At 36.8% G+C, this 10,410-nt stretch overlaps 1 protein-coding gene across 1 annotated transcript in view; it reads left to right on the top strand.

Moving 5' to 3' along the window:
- Positions 1–215: 215 nt before the first annotated feature.
- Positions 216–10,410, top strand: part of ghra (growth hormone receptor a) — a 29,829-nt gene continuing 19,634 nt past the window's right edge. The window contains exon 1 of the mRNA XM_044110607.1: positions 216–760. The gene's annotated coding sequence lies outside the window, so the exon portion shown is untranslated. The remainder of the gene's footprint in view (positions 761–10,410) is intronic.

Genomic DNA, 10,410 nt, shown 5'->3' with positions numbered 1-10,410 from the left:
GTAACTGATTTATTTAAGAGCGTTTTAGACACTACAAAGCCCGGCTTTAGAAACCTACAAGAATAAAGTGCAGCAGTTTCATTGGTTAAGCCCAAAAGTTGCTCTTTATCAGTCTAGTGTATGTTTGCTATAATTGATTTATTTGGTGCCAAACACAAAACTCTTTTAAATCGGCAAATGGAGTCTACCTAGTGAGGAGATGAAAATTTCTTCACTTTTTTTTTTTTTTTTTTGTACAATCAAGTTTTAGGAGTTTAAGAAGAATCTAAACACTTAAGAATCTTTAACATTCGGTCACTCTAACAGTAGGGTTAATAATAATAGTAATGAAACAGCACTATCCAATCTTTGGCTCTTGCCACGAGCCTGCAGCTAAGGGAGCATCTTATTTTGGAGGTCTGGCCCAGCAGTCTGTCCCCTCGGTGGTCCTTCTCTCTTAGCAGACTTTTATAGCCGGCGGATGAGGGCGCCTCACTGCCGTTAGACACCCACATACTTTCTCTCTGCGCGTCCATTTGAACGGGACTACATGATGAGCGCCAAATAAGACGAAACCTGTCTACAGGAAAAAGTTCGCTCCCGACTCAGTTTTTCGGTGATGTGAAAACCTCGAGTGGAGGACGTCTTTACAGGACACGGGCCGAAGGGAAAACTGCAGGATTCGTGCCTGTTGGAGTTCGCGCTGACCATCAAATGACCAACTTCTGAAAAGTCGAACTGGGCTGTTCTTGCTGTTTCTCAGCTCGAAACGTCGCAACAAGTAAGTGTGGTCATGTTTTGAAAAAGTGCACAGCGAGTCGCGGTCATGCTTTAAATGCTGATGCACGTCTTGGAAGTATTAATTGCCACACTTTATTCTTTGCTTGTTACAAAATCTTTTCAAGCACTTCTACATGAATGCGAACAACCTCCTGCAGTTTGCAGAGAATAATAACCACTACTAGTAAAAGCATATAGGTAGGACACTGAAATAGAAGATTGGCCTACTAAATAAGATTCTCTTGCCAGAAGTGACCAGCCATGTGTTGATTTGATGGATGCAGACTGTTACCTTCTGAAGTGTGGTTACAGTGCCTTGCTCAGTTATTCATAGCCTTTCATATAGTTTAACATTTTGTCGCATTTGAATCGCAAACTTCAACGTATTTTTATGTGATAGATCAACGCAAAATGAGACGATGTAAAGAAATTAACACAACGTTTTCATGATTGAGGTACATATATATATATAAGTATATGTATGTTAAAGTCCGCTGAGTCAATAAATAGAAAAAAATTTCAACATGTAAATAAAACGTTTGTAGTAGTTGAATGTCTTGCCATATACCCTCTATTGTAAGTCTGGACTTTAATTGAGCCAGTATAAATGGACAAATTTCCTTTGTATTTGAATACATTTTTGAAAACCACAGTTGGATAATATTGAGAAACTGTTGCATTACTGTTCATGAAATTTGTGATTATAATCTTGATTGTGATCACATTGTATTTTTGTCTCTTTATTTTTTTTTTTATAAAATCTTGACCAGTCTATGTGAGTTATAGCATCTCAACCACTAAAAATATGACAATTGAAATAAGTCATCCTATAAAATGATACAAGGAGTTCTTGTGGTTGTGACACTGCATACAAAGAATGCTGTAATGTTTAATATAATAAATGTGCTTTATTTCATTATTTGGTTATCAAAATTCACGTATCAATCAATCAATCAAACTTTATTTGTATAGCACATTTCAGCAGCAAGGCATTTCAAAGTGCTTTACATCAAATCAAACACAAAATACAATGCAACATAGAATCAACAATAAAAACACAACATCAATAAATTTGCAATTGATTACGTTTCGAATACAACTCTAAACAAGTGGGTTTTTAGTTGAGATTTAAAGGAAGTCAGTGTTTCAGCTGTTTTACAGTTTTCTGGAAGTTTGTTCCAGATTTTTGGTGCATAGATGCTAAATGCCGCTTCTCCTCGTTTGGTTCTGGTTCTGGGGATGCAGAGCAGTAGAATACCTTGTTTATCTAAATCGCATAGGTACACTGTAAAAAAAAAGAAGCAAAAGAGTAAAGTAAAAATGTCTCAAATGTATGTAAATTACCAGCCTCTGTGGTTACCAGAACTATAAACACGGTAAAGTCCTACATGTTTTAGAGGTTTCCCTGCTTTAATGTGCCTGATTCAACTGATTGCAGTTCAACAAACGCCTGTTAATCAGTCATCAATCGAAATCAGCTGCACTGAAGCAAGGAAATACCTAAAACATGCAGGGCAGTGTGCCTTGAGGACCAGGGTTGGGAAACACTGGTTTAAATAGATGTGGTGAGGAATTGTATGAGACATTTGCATTTTACATTTGTATTTTTGTCTCTTTATTTTTTTTTTTTATAAAATCTTGACCAGTCTATGTGAGTTATAGCATCTCAACCACTAAAAATATGACAATTGAAATAAGTCATCCTATAAAATGATACAAGGAGTTCTTGTGGTTGTGACACTGCATACAAAGAATGCTGTAATGTTTAATATAATAAATGTGCTTTATTTCATTATTTGGTTATCCAAATTCACGTATCAATCAATCAATCAAACTTTATTTGTATAGCACATTTCAGCAGCAAGGCATTTCAAAGTGCTTTACATCAAATCAAACACAAAATACAATGCAACATAGAATCAACAATAAAAACACAACATCAATAAATTTGCAATTGATTACGTTTCGAATACAACTCTAAACAAGTGGGTTTTTAGTTGAGATTTAAAGGAAGTCAGTGTTTCAGCTGTTTTACAGTTTTCTGGAAGTTTGTTCCAGATTTTTGGTGCATAGATGCTAAATGCCGCTTCTCCTCGTTTGGTTCTGGTTCTGGGGATGCAGAGCAGTAGAATACCTTGTTTATCTAAATCGCATAGGTACACTGTAAAAAAAAAAAGCAAAAGAGTAAAGTAAAAATGTCTCAAATGTATGTAAATTACCAGCCTCTGTGGTTACCAGAACTATAAACACGGTAAAGTCCTACATGTTTTAGAGGTTTCCCTGCTTTAATGTGCCTGATTCAACTGATTGCAGTTCAACAAACGCCTGTTAATCAGTCATCAATCGAAATCAGCTGCACTGAAGCAAGGAAATACCTAAAACATGCAGGGCAGTGTGCCTTGAGGACCAGGGTTGGGAAACACTGGTTTAAATAGATGTGGTGAGGAATTGTATGAGACATTTGCACCTTCCGTCTCTGTGTCTGCAAAAGTACATCTGCAACTTTCTACATCTGACAGCTCAACAACTTTCTGAAACCATTACATTTTACATACGTCCATTTGCGCCTCGCCATCAGAGAATGGTTGCCAGGATGTGGTTAGAAACAGCTTCTCTAGAGCAAAATAAAGAGGCTGCATACCTGTGTTTTCTTATGGAAACAGGGGATTTCTTTGTTCTCTAAGGTTTAATTCTACAGGTTTAACCATTGATTGTTCTTAATTTGTACGAAACCCTGAAACCTATTAAAGCATTGATTTTTGTTTTTACTGCTCAGCTGTGTGCAAAGAACACAGCCTGGAGTGGTGCAATTCTCCTGCTATGTTATAATTTGTGCAGCGCATATTTACTCATCACTGGACTCACTGGTTTTTTATGTGTTCAAAGCACGTCTTCCTTTTCTCCAGCATATATGCATACGCCCCCTACCTCTCTTTTCCTCTCTTGCTTTTCATACACACAGACGTGAGTGGTGTTTTGCAGATGTGTGACCCAATCCGCTTCCAGCCGAGGCTCATCTCATGCCAGTGTGCTGACTCTAAGTTTTCCACACTCTCTTATGAAATAGGAGTAGGAGACATTAGAACCATCCAGTAGCCAGGCTTGAATGGCTTTGGAGCACACACACGTAGACGTGTTCAAGTTGAAAGTGCACGCATATGGCCATATGGTCTCACCGTGACCACCTATATATCCAAATATAAGTGCACAGACAGAGGGTGGTAAACATACGTCAAACAGTCCATAGGCTGAAAGGAGCAGCTGCAGCTTGTAGGTCTTTTGTTTGAGTCAAACAAAAAGTCCAATGTTTATTTTAAAAAAGCAGCTGGTAGGAAAGAAAAAGGGTACAGTTTTATAGATAGAAATCTGAGGTGTGGAGTGCTTTTGCATTCAATCCACTTAGTCTGATTCTCCTAAAATGAATTGTGCAACATTTATGAATCATCAGAGTGTCCATGTGTGTGATTTGATCTCAGTGTAAATAAAGGTCCATCTCAGAATAAATTCAAATTAGAATAAATGTTCCAATGAGTTTGTCTGTCATATTAAAAGTACCTTTTGAAACCTCATTAAGCCCACATTGCTGTGTTAAAATATTTATTGGCCTTAAGTAATATTATCTTAATCTTAAACGGCCTGTTTTCATTAGCTCGAAGTGGAAAGTCATCATGATTAAGTGGAAGAAAGGATTCAAAACATCAGTCTATTCAGAATTAATTTATATAATGTGTTTCACTTTGTGAATTCATCCGCTAAAATAAATAGTCTAATTTATTAAATGCTTATCCCCTCCCCACGGTGTTGCTTATGGTGATGCTTTTCTTCAGCAGAGACAGGGAAGGAGGCCACAGCTGATGGGAAGTTAAATCATTATTGATGCAGGACCACAACCCTAAACTTGTAGTAGTATGGAATGGTTCAAAGCATTTTGTTGTGTCAGAGTGGCCCCTAGTTCAGTCATAAGTTTAACTCTCCTGTTATGTTCGTTTCTAGGATACAGCAAAAATGTTTGTGGGTCAATTTGACCTGGGGAGTGTTTAATCATGCAATAGTGTCAGAAACCAAAATATTCCTCCAAAACATTTTTGTATCTGATTATTAACTCCAACACTAACCATTTCAATCAATATTTGTGCAGTGATGTTTTTTTTATTTCTCAGAAATTAAGGATCAATGACGACAACCTACTCATTTACTCATTTGGACATAAAAAGTGGAATTTACATTTTTTATGTCCACTGAAAATCACCTAAACACAAAACAACAATAATTTCCTTAAAATTGATCTTTGGTAAAAAAAATTTATATTACACTTTTTTTTTTCAATGGGTGATCTTTATAATTGAACTTGAGACACACAAACTGTTCAGGGTCAAATTTGCCCACTGATTAAAATCAAGATAAATGAGTCATGCAGAGTATTTATGCTTTCCTCCACGTCTACTGAGTGTCCACTCAGTGTGGGTGAAGTTTATCAACGGGAACAGAAAAAGTTCCCATCAAAAGTTGTACAAACACCTGCTTTCTCGCAGTTTTCTTGTGAAGTAAAGAGAATAGTGAGAAAGTGGGTTCGTGTGCGTGCACATGCGCATGTATGTGTGTGGTGTGTTGTGTTTGTGGTGAAATCATTTCTAATCTTTTTTTGCACTTTAACTTGACTGCCGGATCAAATTGACCCGAACAGTATCTATGTAAAAAGTAGACCCAGGGGGTGGTGCAAATGTGTAAAATGAATAAATTTTCAATTTATATGTAGAGTGCACCTATTAAGACAAATAGAAAAAGTTTCATGCAAAATAAAATACTTCCAACTATTTTAAAACAATGTTTAAACTTTAAAACGGGTCAATTTGACACGGAACATAACAGGAGGGTTAATTAAGACTGTGTGACAAGAATTGATACTTGCCCTTCACAGATGCTTTTGAACAATCTGACGGACGTTAAAGTTCCCCCACCTCCCTTTTTTATAAATAGGGAAAAATGAGAGGTGAAATGACACACAATAAGGTCAACCTAGACAGGGATGAGCACTCCTGGTCCTGGAGGGCCGGTGTCCTGCAACCTTTAGATGTATCTCTACTTCCACACACCTGAGTCAAATAATGAGGTCATTAGCCGGACTCTGGAGAACCTGACTGCACTTAAGAGGTGATTCAGCCATTGGATTCAGGTGTGTTGAACCCGGGAGACATCTAAGAGTTTCAGGACACCGGCCCTCGAGGACCTGGAGTGCCCACTTGGAACAAAATCAAGCAAGACCAACAATGCATCACCAGTGTCTGTGTCTGTCTTACAAACAAATGCCAGTACATCTAACACACTGGTCACTGTTGATGTCAGAAGGTCAACCAAAACTATGATTTTACAGTTTTACACAGCACAACCTCTATAATCTTTAGGTGTACTTGCGTCCTGCCTTTTTGGTATTGGTTTTACAGAAATGTCAGCTGTTTACAAGTAAACATTTTGAGCGCCTGTTTTAAATGCACTCAAATATTTGCTCTCAATTTTATTTTTGTACTCAGTTTCTACCTTGTAGATTAATTCTCTCAGTTCTTCATTGTATATTCTTTGAATGATCATTTTACACGATGATAGCTGAGTCTGTGAGACTCTTACATTAACAAGAGTAAGAGAAAAACTGCAGTCTTTTCAGAAAATGGGCTTTGATGATCTGAATTGTAGGGAAGTGAATGGTTGAGCATAGAGCTGTATGAAGATAGTGAGAGATAACAAATAGGCTAAAAGACAAGTATAGATGTTGGCAAAATGTTAGGGATTAGTTGATGCCTATTATAGTTGATGTGCTTGATATAATTTAAGCCATGAGTGCGAAATAGATACACTGCAGAATAAGCTGCCTGCTCAGCCAAATTGAAAATTTACCCTGCTTATAAATAACAAAAGATTCTGTAAAGATTGTAATTTTAATTTCAATGCTTGTGAAGGTGAAGAGGTCAAAGCCATGTTTTACTTATTTAATTAGTGTATTGATGAGTTTGTGTTATTTGGATAATTTTGTTTTGATTTATGACATCAGCAAGTATATCTTAAATGTATTTTTGAAATGCAGCCTTAAGCCATGATAACAGGATGCTGATCAAGCTGTCATTATCTGTGTTTGGTGAAAAACATTGAGAAAATAACGCATTTTCTCTTCCATGTAAACAATTCACACCTCAGCCTTTTCATAATTTTGTGGGATTGACAAGTTTTACTTTTTTCAGCCTGATAACCAAAATGTCTTACTTCTCATCCAAGATTTCACCCATTTAAGATGGTTTATGGCATCCCATTTAAATGACCTTCATCCCATAATTACATTTAAATGCATTTCTGTCAGGCTTTACTCAAACCTCAAATAACTTGACGTTTTGAAATGTTATTTCACTGACAATAGAGTTAATAATAATAATAATAATAATAATAATTCTCTATTCAGTATCTTTCTTTTTTTTCTGGTATGTGTGATTCAAAAGACTCTATTTCAAAAAAGTGTGCATCAAAATTACACACCTGCTTTTAAAACTAATGAAAAGCCCAATTTACTTACATTTCACTTTTTCAAGGTTTTCTGTTTTGAAGACGATCATACATGCAAAAAATAATGGATAAAACACACAGATCTCTGTGACCACAGCAGAAAAATTAGGTAATAGAACTATACAGATATGTATTGTAATTTTCTACTTACATTACCCCAAATGTTAGAGCAATGATGATATATAAGATAGCAAGTTGCAATATTCTTTTAATTACCACACTGCCAAACCACACGTTTTGCTGATATTTTGTGTCTGAATTTGGAATATCTAACTTTGACAGTGTCTTGTCAGTGTCTCTGTCAAATACCCAGAAATAGTACTTAGTTTGAAAACAGCTACGCTCTTCATGCGTATGAACTAATTAAAAGTCCATTCCCATGTTTACTTTATTGTCATTTTATTTCTGTGTCTTCAGATATTTGAAAAGTGTTCAGTATGCACAGAGGTTGGAGTTTACAAGAGCCCTCTGTTCTCTTTAGAGGAACCTCAAATTGAACTCAAGCTTGCAACATTGCGCTTTGGGTGTGTTTGTGGTTATGTGTGCTTTTATTCAGTTAAGAGAATCTAACAGAGATTGAATGACCTCTCTCCCCCTGACCTTTTGATTTTCTTTGCTTTCACCCTTATACCACCATCCTCTTTATTCCTGACTCCTTCACCACCTCACCTCTCATCTGATTTGGAACAAACAGAGATGATTAATAGAAATTTGAGGAAACATGGCAGAGGCATGTTATTGGCAGCGAGGTGACAAGTCAAAGTGTGCATAACGCCTGTGTTTGTATGTGTGTGTGATAGTGATGTTCTCATGTTGCATACATGCATGCATGTTTTATGAAAGCAGTTTTGGGAAAAGGCTTGACCTCATATGTTTACCAAGGGAACCCGGGAGACTTGTGCTGAGCCTCCCTCTTTTCTTATTGGACCCTGCTGCTCTTCCTGGAAATCTGGGAGCTTGTCATTGGCCTAAAGAGTTAGGGAAATGAGGGATAAAGGTACTGCCCTGGCAGGGCTTTCGCAGACACTTTCAAAGGATTAACATGAAGTGAAACGTCAGTGAAGTAGCTCTTTGGGTTTAATTTAGTTTGGTTCTTCCACTCATGACACAACAGACTTTGAAAGAAGAGACAATGTAGAAACAAAGAGAAAAATGGTTTGATCGTCCTAATTGCCCTAATGGCAGTGCTTCAGTTAGAAGATTAAGAGAATAATTGCATGATTCATAAGTGAGGGAGACTAAATTATTCTAAAGATTAGACGAAGTAGACCAGCACAAAAACTGAGCAACACGTAAAGTAAGTGGGATATTCTACCCAGTCCAGATGAGCCTGCTGCTTGACAGCTTTCTGCCATGAATTCCTGCATTGTATAACTTGGCCTTCTGCGGCCTCTGAACACATGGAATTTATGCACACATACACAGGCACACACACTTCAGCCTGAAAGTTTAATATAAAAAATAAAGTTGTTGCCTAGTACCCAGAACTTTGATTCACTGTGAAAATCTGAAAATTCCTGCAAACATTCATTTTCAGTTTGTTGTTTTTTTTTCCACAGTGTGGATAAAACCTTTTTTTTTTTTTTGATGACTTACTTTATTGTTTATTAAGTCATATAAAAGATGTCCAATAAACAGGAGAACATACGATTACGAAGAAAGCTTGGACTGTCAGCCAACATCTGAGTTGGGAAAAACACATGTAGAGGCATAAACTCCACATTCAGGGTAGCTGGCTGCCCAGCAAATGTGCAGCACAGCTGTAAATAGCTAAGGGTGTGGACTGAAGGTTTGGCCTATATTTAGAGGTTGGACTTAACTTCTAGAAGTTGTCCACCAGAACATTCTGAATGACCAGGGAGAGTTATCTGATGTTTTACACTATCTAACAACTTTTGGGGGAAAAAAAATATTAGTTTTGTTGAAAAGAATAGCCTGGGGAGTTGACAGTGTTTACAACAAGTGTATATTACCCTGTAGATTTGTTTCTTTATTGCTGGATGATGGCAGTCAAAAGACACACAACCACTTTTACACTAAACCGGAGCCTAATACTATGAAAATTTATAAAATTAGTCTAAAAATATAGGTTTAGTTGTACTTGCAATGTGTCGACCTAGAAAAAGTAGAGTAAAAATGTCTTCCAATTTTTAATTTTCCTATTCTTAGCTTTGGTCCATTTAAACTGCAAACAATTACCAGTACACGTTGCTAACTGCAATATGTTTTGGTCATTTCAGCCATGTGACCATTTTTTACCTTTGCAGTTTTATACGTTTCTAAAAGGACATTGGATGTTTTATTTATTTATTTTATTATTTTTGACCAACAACCGTTAATATCCACAGTGGGGATGTTTTGTACCTACATTTGACCAACTTTGAGTGTCTGTATTTTAAAATAATATTCTCTATCTATTACATTCATTGTCTTGCTTTTGTCAACTGATATTGATTTATGACGAGCTCCAACTCTTTAAGTTGGATGGTCTTTTTGACATAACACTAATCTTTAGCTCCATCACCAATATTGGGTGTAATGTAAAAATTTTCAAAACGTAAGATTAAATTGAACATTAGATATGACATTTTTTTTGGAGATGTACCAACCAGAAATTTCTTCATGAACTTGAGATCTGAGTTGGTGATTTGGATTTTTAATTTAATTACATTTTTTTTCTTTACTCTTTGAACTGCAGAACACTTATTAGAGTCTAACGAGGAAATGCAGGCAGATTACAATCTATTGATATTATTTGTCTCCATACTTGATCAAAATTACCGAACAACTAGGTCTGCCTGATATGTAATTGTGATACTACTGACACATTGAATTAGGGCTGAAACGATTTCTCGAATGATTCGAGTACCTCGATTATTAAAATTCCCCGAGAAAAATTTATCTGCCTTGTAGCTTCATTAATTTATGTTTTGTTATTTAGCGCACCGTGTTCCGGCCGGGACATTACATTTCAAAAAACAGCATCATGGGGCGTGCTGTGGTGGTGCAGGGTGTTAGCAGGCCCCACGTTTGGAGGCCTTAGTCCTCGACGCAGATGTTGCGGGTTCGACTCCCGGTCCCAACGACCTTGGCCGCATGTCTTCC

Source organism: Gambusia affinis, linkage group LG03 (assembly GCF_019740435.1).
Source record: "Gambusia affinis linkage group LG03, SWU_Gaff_1.0, whole genome shotgun sequence".
NCBI classification, from domain to species: domain Eukaryota; kingdom Metazoa; phylum Chordata; class Actinopteri; order Cyprinodontiformes; family Poeciliidae; genus Gambusia; species Gambusia affinis.
Note: the sequence above shows the minus strand (reverse complement) of the source record. Positions and strands in the feature narration are given on the sequence as shown.